The sequence below is a fragment of the Lates calcarifer genome, linkage group LG10 (genome assembly GCF_001640805.2).
Source record: "Lates calcarifer isolate ASB-BC8 linkage group LG10, TLL_Latcal_v3, whole genome shotgun sequence".
In the NCBI taxonomy this organism is placed as follows: Eukaryota; Metazoa; Chordata; class Actinopteri; family Centropomidae; genus Lates; species Lates calcarifer.
This window is the reverse complement of record NC_066842.1, coordinates 4,840,139-4,856,693: the sequence shown is the minus strand read 5'-3', so window position 1 is coordinate 4,856,693 and position 16,555 is coordinate 4,840,139. Positions and strand designations below refer to the sequence as shown.

The 16,555-nt window shown below is 44.6% G+C and overlaps 1 long non-coding RNA gene across 3 annotated transcripts in view; it reads right to left on the bottom strand.

Annotated features, from left to right (window-relative positions):
- Positions 1-15,255, bottom strand: part of LOC108889291 (uncharacterized) — a 43,722-nt gene extending 28,467 nt beyond the window's left edge. Inside the window, exons 1-3 of one of the 3 annotated variants that reach the window (XR_007813995.1) lie at positions 14,303-15,255; positions 13,743-13,941; positions 7,369-7,683 (exon numbers count right to left, since the gene is read on the bottom strand). This is a non-coding gene — a long non-coding RNA (uncharacterized LOC108889291). The remainder of the gene's footprint in view (positions 1-7,368; positions 7,684-13,742; positions 13,942-14,302) is intronic. The other 2 variants (XR_007813996.1, XR_007813997.1) reach the window with 2 other exon arrangements.
- Between the last annotated feature and the right edge of the window lie 1,300 nt (positions 15,256-16,555).

The window sequence follows — 16,555 nt, the reverse complement described above, 5'->3', positions numbered from 1 at the left end:
TTTAATTCAAAAGGACGTAAACTGGTTTAGTGGTGGATTTGTGACAGAGCCAATCAGGAGTAAGTCCACATGTGATGCATTCAAAGACCAAACACAGAGAGCTAACCACAAAAAATGTTTCGTAGAGATGTTTCGATATCATCTTAAATTTTTCCCTATTGTGTTGTGATGGTAAAAGTAATCGCTGCGTGGATTTTATTCATGGGTAATGTTTCTGATTTTGGTTAAATGTTAATAAACACATCTTGTCTTTTAGTTCAAATCACTGTGGACTTTTTTCTTTATTAATCCTAAAATCTAAAAATTACCTGAGTCCTGTGAGTGCCTAAACACAACCATAAAAAAGTTTAATAGAGCTAGTGCTAACCTTACATGTGGATATGGTATTGTGTGATTGGATTTTTTTAGCAGAAAACAAATGAAATATATCGTCAGTAATCTTTTTTTGACATTTGTTTTTGGTATTCTGCCTTTATTTGACCGACCAGAGTGAGACAGGAAACAGCAGCTGAGAAGATGAGAAGAGACGTGGTCGTTATGTGGTATATACTGAATTTTAAGGATCTGCCAGGTACATTAATTAACAACATTTTCTCATTATGTTGATGGAAACCATAATCCAACCAGTTTTCTTCTAAATGTATTTGCTTTTGTATTTGCTCAGATTAGTTATGTATAAATCACAGGGTTGAAAATGTATGTATTTATGTGTGTGCATTCATAAAAAAGAAAACTGCCTTCGATTCTATAATGTAGTATTGCTATGTAGAATTAAGATTAAGGGAGGCATTAGTGAAGCTCTAAACTGATCTGAAGTGAAGTCTATGTCTATTGTGAAAGTACCTGTTGAATGTTAAATGGTACAACTGCCTTTGTGTATTTTTTAAAGCTTTATGCTCGTATTTCTCAACCATCAAGTTTTTTTAAAAATCAGTATGAAAACTGAGTGAATGCACTGAAAGTGTGTCTGTGTACAATTAGTTTAATCTTTTTGCTAAAAGGAAGCTAATTTTTCATCTTACTGGTGAAAAAACAGGTGAAAATCAGCCATCACAGGCTAACGTCTATTAATGCCTTGAAACTTCCACTCGACTCTTTGTGGTTTAGACCTGGACAGATGCCATTTCAGTTGGGTTATACACTTTGAGGGCACGGTTTAGGTGGCGGAAAAAGCCGTCAGTCAACACTGCAACAGCAGCCGTGCTTTTGGCTTCTTCTGGAGCCATTATCAGCATCAGTCGTTTCAGCAAGAGCCTCCAAAATGACCGACAACTCTCCAAACTGAACACTACTCTATACTTAAACCCCTGATACGACCTATAGGATCATCTCCTGAAATAGCACCCCAAAAGTGGCAGATATATCAGACCATGGTGATCATGGTAAATATATAATAAACACGCAGAGTGTACTGGCAGCGGCATACCAAACCTTATGGAACAGTTTTGATATTGGTTTCACATGCAAACCAAACAGTGGTCTCCTCCCATCCCCCCAACTTTGTACATTCTTCAAATATTTAAAGACAAGGTATAAAGATAACTGTGCAATGATGCCTTGTCATTCTTTCTCAACAAGTTATAATAGATCCAAGTTTAGGTTCGGTAGTTTTGAGAGGCTCGAGACAAGTCACATCATCATCTAAACCCTTCCTGTACAGGGTCGACCTCAGTCCATTCTCAGTGGAGGTCTGACTTACAGGGGCTACATCTGCAAGATAAGACACCCTGATCTCATGGGACATTTATTCTAATTTGTACAATAACAAATGCTTCTTTCTGCCACTACATTTGTGACTACAGTAAGTAAAATCATCACCACAGCTTTAACCAAGATTATTCAACTGACTCTTAACACTAACCACTAATCAAGGTGAAAATTGAGTAAAAGATCACAGCAGCTGTTATTTAATAAAAAGTGTTATGATTGACTTTCTGTGGAATATGATACAAACATTATACAGCCTGTTCGAGGAGGAAATGTTGTCTCATTATTCCACCTCACCGTTCGGTATAAAAGGTACGAAGGCGGAATTGGGGGTAGCACTGTTTTCCCACCTTTAAACCAGCAGCAGAAGTAGCCACAGAGCTGTGTAAAAGGAAGAGATGGTACAGAGGAACAAACACACTGTTGCGTTGCACGTCACGTCTGATTCTGCTGTACTGGCATTCTGTCTAAAACCTCTCACCAAACCAGCATTGTGGTTTGGTGTAAACAAGCAAAGGAGACGTAATCAAGAGTCTGGGCTCTGTGTAAAAGGGAGCTTAAGACATTTGACTGCACCTACAACAATAATGATTATTTATATTATGATAAATGTCTCATTTCATTGTCACTTTCAGATTCTTAGAGAACAAGGATTTGGATTATTCTACCTTTTTCTCATTGCTAATAAATCTCTTGAATAGAACCAAGCCTAATATAATCTTCAAATCTTAAAAAACAGACGACAAATATAGACTTTCAGTTACTACCTAAAATAGCAGGGTCTTGTAGTTTCTAGAAAATGTGACTCAAACAGGAGTAAATATTTTATTTGTTGGGGTCTATTTTCAGTCGAGGATTGATACACTGGTTCACAAGAGTATTTCCAGCAGCAGAACTGTGTATGTGAGATTAACTCAAAATAAACTACGGTAACCATGAAGACGTCACTGTGTGGCTCGCTGATTTTAAAAAATAAATGTAATACAACATTGGAGCTCTGTAATACACTGGAAAAAGACCAGCTCTCCCTCTCCCTCCGTGTCCTTTAAAATCTAATTTTTAAGCACCTGAAAAAATCTGATGTTTCGCTCTGTCTGAAACCCAAATGTAAGGTGGATTGTAACGTTACAGTCCATCTACACACACCAACGACGCCCGTCTCCTTCTATACCACAAAAACTATATGCAAATGAAACAAGCAACCTCCCCCACAAACAATTAATGCTCAGACGTGATATTGACACAACTTCCATTCAACATGGAGGTATTCAACAGCATCCTTCCCTCAAAACCTGTCTCTGAACTTGTTGATCTTGGACCGGAGACCTCCATCTGCAGCTGGATATTCAACCTCCTGACGAGCAGGTCGCAGGTGGTGTGAATCAACAGCCACACCTCCTCCTCACTGCTCGTCAACACAGGAGTACCACAGAGCTGTGTGCTCGGCCCACTCCTGTACTCCCTGCTCCCTTGCACCTGTACAGCTCCAAGTTAGCAGCTTCAAGTTCCTCAGGGTGCACATCACCAATGATCTCTCCTGGTCACTACACATGAACACCAGTCAAGGAAATTCACCAGTGGCTCTATTTCTAAGAGACTGAAGAAGTTTGGCATGAACACCGGCATCCTCACAAACTTCTACAGGTGCACCACTGAGAGCTCGCTGCCGGACTGCATCACGGTCTGGTACAGGAACTGCTCTGTCCACAGCTGCAAGTCACAACAGAAAGTAGTGGAGGTGGCACAGCACATCACTGGCAACAGATCTCCAGCCATTCAGGATATCTTCCACCAGCGGTGCCTACAGAAGGCACAACACATCGCGAAGAACCACAGCCACCAATCACGCAGGCTGCTCTCCTTTTACTGTCTGGCAGGGGATACACAAGTACCACCAGACTAACAGACGGCTGTTACCACCAGGCCATCAGGCCTCTCAACTCATATATATCTAAATATTCCATAATGTATATTTGTTTACCTGTTTGTCTGCACTGTTTACTGCACTGCTACACTATCAACCAAGACTGCTGCTATTGAACCAGGACTGCTGCATACCCAGTGTGTAATTCTGTCGCATACATTTGTCACAAAAATCCTCATTTTCATTTATGTATATAGTGTTATATTTTATATATATATCTCACCCAGTTCTTATTTATTTTTTATCTTATATCTTGTTTTATACAGCTAGTGCTCTTGTTGCTGAGCTGACTTGTTTTTCCGTCCACCACATTTTGTTGACCCTGTGTTAACCTATGCATGACCAATAAAACTGAACTGAATGGAATTTTTCCATTTGTGTGAAGAGCAGGGCAAACATTAAAAAAAAAAAAAGAGTCATGGAAAAAAATTGCTCCACTCATTGATCGGCAAAGTGCTCAACAATTGTTGTGTATATCTACATTTCAGATTGTCTGCTAATGATATTGCTCATGTTGATTGAAAAAGTAAAACTCCTGATGAGTCCCTTAAATATAAATTTAAGGAATAAGTCAACCACATGGATTTTGGCTGCATCAACATGTGGTCTCCAAGAGACTGCAGATGTAAACAGCTCTGTGGAGCCACACTACCATGCCTCTCAGCTGAAAACACATGGATACTGCTCTCCATGGGATTTTCCTTGAAGATAAATGCATAAATAAATATTATCTATTTCTGATAATAAGTTAGGATGCAGCGCATACTGTGTGTGTTGTGTTATCAGCACACAGAGTTGATCGTAACTCCTCACTTTTTGTATCCTGCGTCTTCAAAGCCCCATGGTCTCAGTTTTAACCATGACGTCATCTCCCTAAATATAGCTTTGGACTGGTTGGTAGCTCGTATTAAACAAGAGGAGAAGATTGTCAGTGGATATTTAGGAGAATGCTCTGATTTATCATGAACAGGTTTGGTGACGTCAGGGCAGAAACGCTCTCTTTACACTTTGTTTAAAGTAAAACATACTGCATGATGCTTGAGATAGTATGTAGGCTATTAAAGGTCTCATCAATTATGTAATTTATAGTAATTATTTGTATAGCACATTTAGAGCTGTAGAGCAGGTAAATAATCAAACATCACGAGACATAAGTCTTAAATCATTACGGACACTTATTATGGATATATCCTCTTTGAGTTACGACAGCCAAACAAAATATATTACTTCACGACACACACATGATACCACAGTGTTAACATGGCATCAGCAGCTTGAACTCTATGATATGAAATACACCCCAACCAATTCCCTCAATTTGACAGCTCACCATGTTACATCCCCACTTGAATCATGGTGACGTGGTGTTAGAAATATCACTACCCTGAGCTCAGTTCACGAGAGGGAAGCAGTAACGTGAGCATCATATTTAAAGACGTGCAATGAAGTGGTACAAGCCAGGGCGAGTAAACAATCACCACAGCGATATACATCAAACACCAAACTCTAAAATAATACTGACTAATTACAGTAAAGCACCAAATAGCCCATGGACAAAATAGCTTTGTGCTGTGACTTAATAATACAAACACAGGAAAATTACACTTTACACAAATCTTCCTTTTTTTATAATTGATGCAAACAAAATGACAACTGCACTGGCCACTATCTTATGTACAGTTAAAGGGTTAGTTCACCCAAACTCCAGTTAAATATAGTTTCCATGTATCTCTAGCTATACAGATATTTTTGGGTATTGTTTGTCCAGAGTTTGACATTCGTCTCTGTGATTTCTGGCACCAGCTCAATATAATAGAGGTGAATGGAAGTTTGCTTTGCAGGTCTTACAGCACTGGGAAAATATATTTAGAAATTTAACAGCAGAGCCAGTGTCCATGTTACCCTGGATAACAAACAGACCCCACTGTCAACAGTTTTCATTGGAACTACTTTGTACTGAAGAAATAATCCCAGGGACAACTGTTGACAGTGTGTTTGGTGGATTATCCTGATAAATGACGATGCTGTAAGTGTAAATTTTCAATGCTGCGAGCACCACAAACAAAACTTCATTCGCCTCCACTGTATTAGGGTGGAGGTAAAAATATCACAGATGGAAATCTCAAAGCCTGGACAAATAAAAACAAAATATCCACACGGCTACAATACAAACCACTCAGGTTATTAAGAAAAGAATCCTGTTTTAGTGATTTAGGTGAACTGACTCAAAATATACCAAAATAATTTACCCTAACTTTAACCTTGATCATCTTCTGAACACAGAGAAATTTTACTTTTACAACAGGCTGTGTACTGAAAATGCAGATCTGTAGTACATTACAAAAAGAACCTACTCTACTTTCCACTGGACTATTTTTTAAATCATATTTTTTCTAGGATATCACCATCACTTGGTGATTTTATTCACACAGCACACACACGCACACACACACACACGCATGCACACACATGGCTAAAACATCTATAGCATCCATTTTGCTGCTGTTCCAGGGCAAAGAGCATGTGACTGTCAAACCCTCCATGATTACCACTTCCTGTCTCAGAAGCAGGGGCTTACAAGAAGCACCTGAATGCACCATCAAACCCTTCTGTAACAGGGGATGCAAACTGCAGGAGCAGGTCAGGACGACCCTGCTGACCCCTTCAGCCACATCCACATGATCATATTTCCTCTGAATTTATATTTTGATTTCACTCTTGGATTTACAGTGAAAACTGATAATTGCTGCATTATATAATAATAATAATAAATCTAATGTAAAGAAACAGGGAGGGACCTTTTGTCTTGATTTATTAGAATACAGGTATGAATTGTTTCCTCTCTGCTCGTGCTGGTAGCCACAGCGTTATCACAAGGGCAAGTAAATCTAACGTGACGTCGAGGTGTTGCCTGAACTGTCCACGATATGATGACTCACACTGAGAGGTGACATAGCAGGTATTTGGGGAGGGGACTTTACAGCTCCTGGTGCCAAAAAAACAAAGCAGCGTAAAGCAGATACAGTGCATGTTACAGTCAGTCATAGCTGCTCAGCAGACAGTCCATAATCACCGGATAACTTTGGCCACAGCATCCAAGACTGACATTAAACCCAGTGTGAACGGTGACCCAGCAGAAGAAGTTAAACTGCAGCCAGATGACTGGACTCAGACATGACAATTATAACATCATATTGAATGCCAAGCGTTAGGCCTGCGTTCAGGCTTCTGCTACACTGTTAGAAAATACAAAGACGTATAAAGTCATATGATCAAGTTATGCTGACGATCCAGGACAAGAGAAAAGCACGCAAACTCCGGGTGACAGAGCGCGCAAAATGTCTCCGGAGTCATCTGATATATCACAACAAAGCTAAAACCACCCGTACTCTCAGGACAGGACAGGACTCCTAACTCACTAATACACACCACACGACCTTCCTATGGATGTTTCACAGGAATAACACAAGACTTTTATTATTCAGAAGTGTCCAGACTGCTACTTGTACACCTGTGTTCACTGAGCGTCTCAAACCATCACAACAACATAAATCCTCTACGTTTAAGATGGTAATTAAACATCCAGGAAGAAGAAGAAGAGAAGGAAATCCAGCACCACAAGCCCCAGCACATGCACCGAGCAGGTCATTACGAGCCTCACGCAAAATGCAATTTAAAGGGTGATTTGGGTTTGACGTCATCCTCATCCTCTAACACATCTCAGGCCGTGCAATTACCTTTCTCTGGGTGAGGAAGAGGGGGAGGACAAGAAGAAGTAGAAGAAGAAGGAGGAGGAGGGTCGGTGTCTCTCTTTCTCTCTGTCTGTGCACTCCTCGGTGAAAACATCCAAAACGTGGGTCCCCTCTCTTTTAGTCTCCGGCGCACAGCTGGAGGCTCCAACAGCAGCATCATCATCATCAGCAGCAGCAGCAGCAGCATCATCATCATCATCAGCAGCAGCAGCAGCAGCAGCAGCAGGGTCCACCCGGGCTCACAAGTCACCTCGTTTCCATCTTTGCCTTTGTGTTTTTTGTTGTTGTCACTGTTCCCTCCTGCAAGACAGAAAGACAGGACACGCGTGGTGAGATTTGACCGTCCAAGAAGTTAAGTCTGCGGCCTACACGGGGGAGGGTGGGTGGGGGGTGTAAGAGGGGATCTGGGGGAAACTTTACGACCTGCAGTTAGTTAACAGACGGCGCCACAAACTCAAACTAAAGCAGAAAAGACTCGGTTTTTTCGCACCAGACTGACACAAAGCCATACAGTAAAATGCAACAATTACGTCACCCTTAAGACACGCACAGGTAAGTTTACCTCCAGTCACATCCGCACCCACTGAACAACAGAGAACCAGCCTCGCGCATCATGCACACACACAACTGTGGCTTTAGCAGGAAAAAACGCATGGCGACTCCCCGGGTCAGAGGTCACGCCCTTTCCTTTTTTAAGAAAACTATGTCGTGTGTGTCTGTGTCGTTTCCAGGTGTGTTCATTTACTGTGTACTTTAAAGTTAATCAACGGCACGTGTGTTCGTTTCAGACTCACACGCACGAAGGCGGTTTTTCGGGTGAGCAGAGAGGAAACGGGGTCGTTTATGCAACCGCATCTTGTGCGCAGCTTTTCGCAGCCCCCTTCACGGGCCTTCAGCAGGTCAGTGCTTTTGATCATGGGTTGGGTTACATGTCACTGTCGGAAATTACAGACACGCCTGCTGGGATTTTGTTTTCTTTTTTAGCAAGGTGTGTTCTTCTTGCTCGCAGCACATCATGAACTTTTTTTCTAACCTCCTAGTTTCTTTCTCTGGTAACTCCACGTCTGACGTGCACTTTTTTCCACCCTGACAATAAATTTTCTCGCCCAGCTCCAGGCCTGTAACTTTAAGATCTTGTAATGTAAAAGAGGGGGCTCATATTTCATACAGGGGATCGTTTATCAGTGGACCTACACCTCCTACATCTTAAAACTACACTTGGCTCCTGTTTGGCTCTTTATTGCAATTATATTCTTGCATAAATGATGATTTTTTCACACTGATGTTCCCTGAAACTGTGTTGGGACAGTAGAGAACAAACTGAGCCATTGAGTTGCATGTGCTTTTCTTCTCGAGGCTAAAGTGAATTGCATCTTCTTTTGCTCTTTTTACTCTGTCTTTTAAGAGAGGGAACGCTCATCTCTGGCTTTTGTTTTCATCGGTGTGATCACTTTGCGTGCACACATCACTCATAATCCACACACAGCTCTAGAGGCCAGAGTTTCTGCTGTGCTGCAGAACTTGTGAGTATATTGATCGAGTTGTTAAGCTGCAGAAATTTGGGAGGGGGGGGGGGGGCATGGGTTGATGATTTTTTTTTCGTTTCGTTTCGTTTTGAATGTGGTGGGTCAGGCTGAAGGGACGTGGTCGTGTCCGGTTCTCTGTGTGCTCTTTGTGGGGAACGTTGACAGGGAACAGTGGTGGGCGATGCTTGAGGTGGATTAACTACTATTCACAAAACTGGGAAGGAGACACGTGTGCGCCTCCAGTGTGTGTATGTGTGTGTGTTAAAGGGGAGTGTGCGTGGATGTTCGCACGGAGGCCACACACACACACACACACACACACACACACACACACACACACACACACACACACACACATACACTCTTCTCGGTCAGTGTATGAGGCAGCGATTGCAGCTGTTCCTCATCCCTCTCCATCTGCCAATCTGGGCTTCTCCCTATGTTAGGATGGCCTTGTTGGGGAATCCCTTGCATATGCACTTTGCTTACAGGTGTGTGTGTGTGTGTGTGTGTTTCCCACATTCTTTTTTTTAAAACAGGGTTTGAGGTTCAATGACGTTCAAGCAAAGTGGCACCCCACCCTCCAAAACATACACACACACACACACACACACACACACACATACACATACACACCCTCCAGTGTTATGCCCACGTGCAACTTGTTCATTGCAAGGGTCTCCCCATGTTTACACTCTGCTCTGCCGAGGGGCCAATGTCTCCTGTTCAGTGTTCAATGGGACGGGGGCTGAGGGGAGGGGGAGGGGGGAGGGGGTGTGTGTTTGGCTGAAATGATGACTTAATCTTGCATGGCTCAAACTTTTGAGTCCGATGACATGTTTGTTGACAGAAATACCAAAATAATCTTTTTTTTTCTGGACACTGAGGCACGCAAGAGTTTGAGCAAAACTTGGGTGCGACGTGGCTGCAGAGCTTCGCCACAATTTCTAACAAAGAAGAAAACTGTTGACTAGAAAAAAAATGACACACGTAGGGGCTGAAAAGCAACCATGACAAAAACGCCCCTGCTTTGGCAATGACGAAAATAACAAGAGTAAATAAGGACAACACTGTATCAAAAAGAAAATTCGAGCAGAAAAAGGAATAAGCCCTTAAAAAATGAAAGATTGTAAAATTCCACGGTTGGAGCCGTCTCCCGATGTCGATGTCTCGGCGCGGCGATTGCGCCCTCCGCAAATGCTTTTTGGGGTAAGGGCTTCCCAGATTAATAGTTATGAACAGCAAGCCCAGACCGCAAAAAGATTCGTGAAGGACATTATCATCATCATCATCTGCTGCTGCTGCTGCTGCTGCTGCTGCTGCTGCCGTCCGACGGAGACTCCGTGACACCCGGGGAGTCTGCTCCTTTTTCGCTTCCGTGAATTTATCTCCCATCCCGGCTCGGTTGATTGTATCTCCAGCCATCGGCAACCCGAGGCGAGTGTGTCCCTCCAACACACACACACACACACATGCAGACACACGCATATACACACTAGGAGGAGAGGATAGATGGAGGATGGAGAGAAAGAGAGAAAGAAGGGGGGTCTCCGGATGCCAAGGCTGCTGCTGCAACTGAGAGCTGTCCAAGGTCCTTTCGCTTTGATTCCCCACTCCTTCTCCAGTTTGAATTCTCCTCTATCTCCCCTCTCGTCTCTCCTCCCTCATCCATTCCTTCCTCCTCTCCCCCTTCCTCTCTCCCTCTCTGTCTCTCCCTCATATTTTCTTGCTTCCCTATTCTTTTCTGTTTTTTTTTTGTTTGTTTTTTTTTTATCCAAACGCTCGGATGTGCAAAGCCCGTGTGATCATTGGGAGCTGTGCATCGATGCGTTTTGTTGTCAATGTGCTCGCTCTCTCTGTATTATATTCCCTGGTCCGTGGTGTGTCTCCCTATAGTGAAGCGCTGGCTCTCTGCAGCCGCTCCAGAGCTCTGGGTGAGGAGGGAGCAAGGCTGTAAACTGCTGGCAATAAATAGAGAGCAGGGAGGGCTCTTATTGGAGCAAACCAAACCTCGTCATCAACCAATCGGTGTCTCGCTCATATAGGGACCCCCCTTTTTGAAAAAAATAGACAGGGCTAACCAAATTGTGATCTATACCAGAGAAAGTGTATACTTATATGCATTGATATAGGTATATGAGCATTTGATGCGGCTATTTGTTAATATGCATTTGCATTTTTCTTTTTTTTTCTCTTTTTTTTTTGGCGTTTGCAGGGCGTCTCGCGAGGCTGCGAAACGGACCGTCGCTCTAAATGGTTTTATATCGTGATAAATAACACGAACTTCTGATGACAATGATAATAAACAAGATATGTGACAGCGAGGATGAGCCATTTTCACATCACCACAAATAACGCCGCCCCCTCTTTCCCTTTCCGTGCGAGCCAGCTACACGCTACAATCAAATGATGGCAAATGCAAAACACACCAAGCAAAATATATATATATATATTATATATATATATATATATTTATATATGAAGATAAAAATAACAATAGCACGTCGACAAAGTGCGGGAAGCTTCGCGCAGCTCTCTACATCGCATCACAACATAGCAAGAAGCATCTGAGGCGACTCATGGTCACCTATAGAGTTCACCGGAGGGTACCACTGCGAAAACGACACGGGGGTCTCCGAACTGCAATTTCAGTCCGGAGCCACGATGGTTCAGTCATTTACAGCGGTTTTAAGGTTAAAAGCAAACAGGACAGCGATTATATCCCCCGCTACGACATAACTGCAACAGTTTACAGCTTATACAGCGACAATGCAACTTAACAAAAACAACAACACATTGCTGAGCATCACATCAAGAGTTAAAGAGTTAATCACGACCGTAAACCACTCATTCTCACACACTCTGAGTTCAAACAATCTTTAATATGTTTTGTTATTTTTCTGGTCAAATTTAGTAACGGAATGATCAAAGAGATAAAGTAACTTACCTGTTTTTTTTTTCCTGCAACAGTTCCATTAGTTTTTCAGAGGCCATTGCAAGCATCTCACCCCTATAAACAAGCCTCAACTTCCCCTCTGGAGCTGCAAGTTACTGGATACCGAGGTAGAGGCCGGGTCACGATCTGGAGCCGGACCCCCCTCTCACTCCCCCCCCCTCCTCACCCCCTTGTTTGTACCAGGTTTGATCTCGAACCAACAAACCCCCCCCCCCCCCCCTCCTCATCTTCCCTCCCTCCCTCCCTCCTCCTCCTCTTCCTCTCTCTCCATCCACACCGCCCCACTATCACTGATGAAACTCGTCTGCATTCAAGTTGGCTGCCAGCAAGCAGCAGGGCTCACACTAAAAACAAGCTTTAGGGAGAAAGGAGATATTTGGGATTGAAGGTGGTGTTGGAGGGGGGGGGTGTTAGGGAAATGGTTAGTGCATACCCAGAGTCTAAAGCCCACCCCAGACCCCAGACCCCCACCCTTTCCCTCCCGCCATGCCCTCCCCCCTTCTCCCCCCCTCCCGGTGTGGGTATTTTTTTTATTGGGTGGTCTTTTCATTTGCAACCCAGTCAGTCACGATTCTCCCCCACCGTCTGCACTGCACAGTGACTGCCTCTCCTGACGCAGCCAACGCGCACATTACTCACTTTAGCAGTCACGACTCGGGAATCCGTGTTGTTTCCACCGAAATTACACGCTCGGTATTGAATTATTGAGCAAGATGTTGCCCCTCGAGTCGGTATTTACGCGTTTTGACCGACGAAGAATTACAGAGTTGTTATTTTTGTGTGTTTGGGGAGGTGGAGGAATGTATCGCAGGTGAAGTGCAATCGGGATTTTGCATGACAAAGACAGGTGGTCGATGTGTTGAGGGTTTTTTTTTTTACCCCCCATCTGTGGCACGGTAGCCTCGTAGCCTGCATGCAAAATACTGGGAAAATTGGCCAAAGTCGTGCACAGACTGAGATCTGGGGGGTGAGCGCGGGTCCTGTGTCCCAGTCGGGCTGCAGAACTGTGCAGACGCCTGTAGCCTATTCATCATCTTGCCGGTCCGGGTCGCTAATTCAGCACTGATACCTTAATTGAAAGGGAGATTCCTTCAAAACTCTTTCTTGGAGTGGAGGCGATAATAGCGACGCTCCTTTTCGCCTCTCGTGCGCCCTCCTCGTCGCTATAGGACGCAAAGTTATTGCGAGGAAGAGCTCTGAACCAAAAAGCACATAACAGCACTGAAGTCAGGCTCGTCTCGCTGAACTCAGACACAGACCATCGCAACTGTTTTTGCTACCTTTTCGCAAGCGCACAACAAACTTGACGCCTGCGACACGTCTTCTGTCAGTTTTAACGCGGCGGCAAAGTTGCTTCACTTGAAAAACAGAGGCTGGATTGGTAAAGAAATCAGACTGATTCCTATATGAGTTGGCCAGACACGGGAGGAAATGACGGGACTGACGTGAGCAGAAGAAGAGCTGATCCAAGTCGGTCCGGCTGCTATCTCTCTCTCCCTCCCCTCTCTCTCCCTCTGTCTGTCTGCCTGCCTATGGCATCCGATGAGGCCGTTCAAACTATACAGGCGGGAAAAGCTCTGTTATAACATCTTTTCGAGCCAAATGTCTCCCCTCAGAAAGCGCAGGCAATTTAAAGGAAGCGGGGGCGCTTCAGTATTCTCCTCCAACGTCGCTTCAGGAAAGAGGATTCGCTCAGAATAGATGCTGTTGGTTTCCAAACAGGAGTAAATAAAGCTTTTGGCTGCCAGGAACAACACCAGCCACCACCAACCCCCCCTCCCCTCCTTTCGCGCACAGACACACACACACACACACACAGGCAAAACACACCACCACCAGCAACAGCCCACTACCGCCACTTGGTGTGGTTTCAGCACCATTGCTGCTGGACAGCTCCCGGGTTTCCCCATGCGGTGCGCCTGGTCTCTGCTGCAGCAACAGCTCCTTCACTTCACTCCCTCCTCTCCTCCTCTTCCTCCTCCACCGCCGCTTCTCTGTCAGTACGACTCCTCTTAAAAGCAAGAAAACGGAGGGAAAAGGCGTCCGTAAGCGCTCATCAGAGAAGGGTTCCCCTCGCTTTCGCGGTTAAGCAGGGAGATGGGAGGGAAAAAAATAAATATGTGATAGAGACTCAACAGCGCCAACAGACAAAGGGAGTTTTTTTTTTTTTTGCACTTGCTTATTTACCAAAAGGGGTGATTCCTACTCTGCAGGAAGGGTTGCTCTATGCTTTGGTTCTACAGTCAAACACGGCTCGTAAAGCATGCCAATAAAAATCCATGCCTACAACCGGGAGTCAAGTGGTTTTTGCGTGCATGACACGGAGGAGGAGGCGAAACTGGGAGAGGAGAAGCGGCACAGGCACTCAGGAGCATGCACTACCAAAGGCACAAAAGTACACGGAATCAAACATTGCATGTGCAAATGTCTCACTCACCGTGGTGCAGGCGCGTCCTTGTCCTAAAGTGGAGAAAGAGAAACAAGAGAGAGATTGAGATTTTAGTGAGAAGCCGCAACAAGAGTCTGGAAGAAATGCAACAGATTAAGACCTCCATTTGTTATTATGTAGGCTTACAGTGGCACGTCCAAGTTTGCTCAGAATCGCCTCCCTTTTTATACAAGTGATACCCGTCTGTCTATTTCTGGCGCACGATCAAAACTATGTTGCTATTTTTAGGTCACAGTACGAGGAAGGAAAAAAAAACACTCACAAAAGGCATCGCTTAGGAACGTTACGTGAAGTGCATGTAATGTAAATTAATTTTGCCTCTCCAACTCTGCACAAGAGCCCCGATTCCCCTCTGTTGCATCATTGCAGTGATTTTTTTTTTTTTTTTTTTTGAACCCAATGTGCCTTCAACAGCAGCAGCACCACCACCTCCTCCTCATTCTTAAATCACACTACTTTTCCCCTCCTCAACAACTAAAATCTGGAACTCGTCGTCGCTGCCAATATCATCGACAATATCTGATGTCTTGTCGCCCTCTTCAGAAGCTTCTCGTCCCAGTGTCACTTCAGCAGCTGAAAACTCATGCAAACGCAAAATAGGTCCAAATACTGATGAACGCGGATTACCCGACGCTCCCTGCGGGATTTTCTTTTTGCTTTTAGTCGACGGAGCACTGTAAAATTTAGTAATTAAGCTTTGCTGACGAGAAGAAGAAAAAAAATAATAAATAAAAAGCCATTTTTGTTGAAGGGCTGCGTCAGTTACTAGGCATTGACGTCACGTTTAGATTCTCTCACTTTACAGCCCGTAGAGCTGATTAAAGACACTACCGCTCTGAGATCAGCTCTCCGCAAATGTGCCATGGAGGAAAAAAAAGAGACAGAATAGGAAAATATTACAGGTGGATAGTGTGGTGTGGACTCGGGGAAAGTGTAGCTTTGGAGTAGGTTATCTCCTGGTAAAAACCCTCCTCTAATGCTCTAGCATCTGGGTTTCCATCCAACCTTCCCCCTCCCTCCCTCCTCTCTCCCTCCCTCCCTTGTCTCTATATATCCCCCCGCCAAGCGTTGGTGCTGTTTTGGTCCTGGAGAATTTTTATCCCAGCATCCAGTGCATTTGGCGGACAAAAACACTGCATCTTTAAGCCGAGGGAGAGGAAAACACGGCGAGCTGAGCCGCTGCCTACTCCATCTCATATATTCACCGGCCGTGCCCACGCACAAGACCCCGCTCATCCACGGAATAGACCCACGGGGAGCGCACACTTGTCCATGCAAAGGCGCACAAACAAACCTCCCTCTACAGTATGCTCAGTCTCTCACCCCACCCCCCCTTCAATATCTATAACACCTTTACTGTAAGACCCTCTCCACACACCCCACGCCGTCCATCTGCACTCATGCCGCGTGGAGATTCACGAGACTTTACGGGATGGGATGGGGTGCGTTAAGGTGGATGGTGCTGGGGGTTTAGAGATGGAGGTGGTGAGACTGCACTGAGTGACAGCTACCTAGAAAAGTCGGCTCTGAGAAGGGAAAAGGGCTGCGCCCGACGCATCGGTTTGTGCTATTTTTATCCCTGCCTGTAGGCCAACTGTATGTCCGTGACTGCTGGCGAGTGCATGTATAGGGACACACACACAGAGCGGATTTAGCACGTCCTCTACACTAAGATCACCAGCAGAAGGAATAAGAAGTAATAATAATTATTAGCAGAAGAAGAAGGTCAGTTTTATGCTCTGGATTTTCTGGCATCTCTTACTGTCTGGCTCTTTTTTTCCAAGCCATCAAGTCAGTCACGCCAAAGTACGGAAAGATGAGACAGCAGTCAAATATCCCATCAACCCCACACATAACACCACCGCAAGCCACCTTACACACACAGACACACATGTACACTCACAGTTCCCTGTGGTCCACAATCATTCAATCAAAGAGGGAGCAGTATCAATGGGAGTTGCAACCGAGGTTCCTCAGTGCAGTGCGCCAAGATCACCGCGTGGTGTCGACAAACTCAGCCAGAGATCCCCTCCTTATCAAACCCCAACACCCCCACCCCTCTTCCTACCCCCCCTTCCTTAAAAAAGTATGCTCTCCTGACTCCAGCAAGTTGCAAGCCGCAGCAGACTTCTCTCTCTCTTTTTTTCATTCGTGAAGCCTTTGTCCGACTTTATCTGAGAACGAGAGAGGACGAAATGATTCTGCAGCTCTCATAGTCCCAACTAATGACTGACAGGAGAT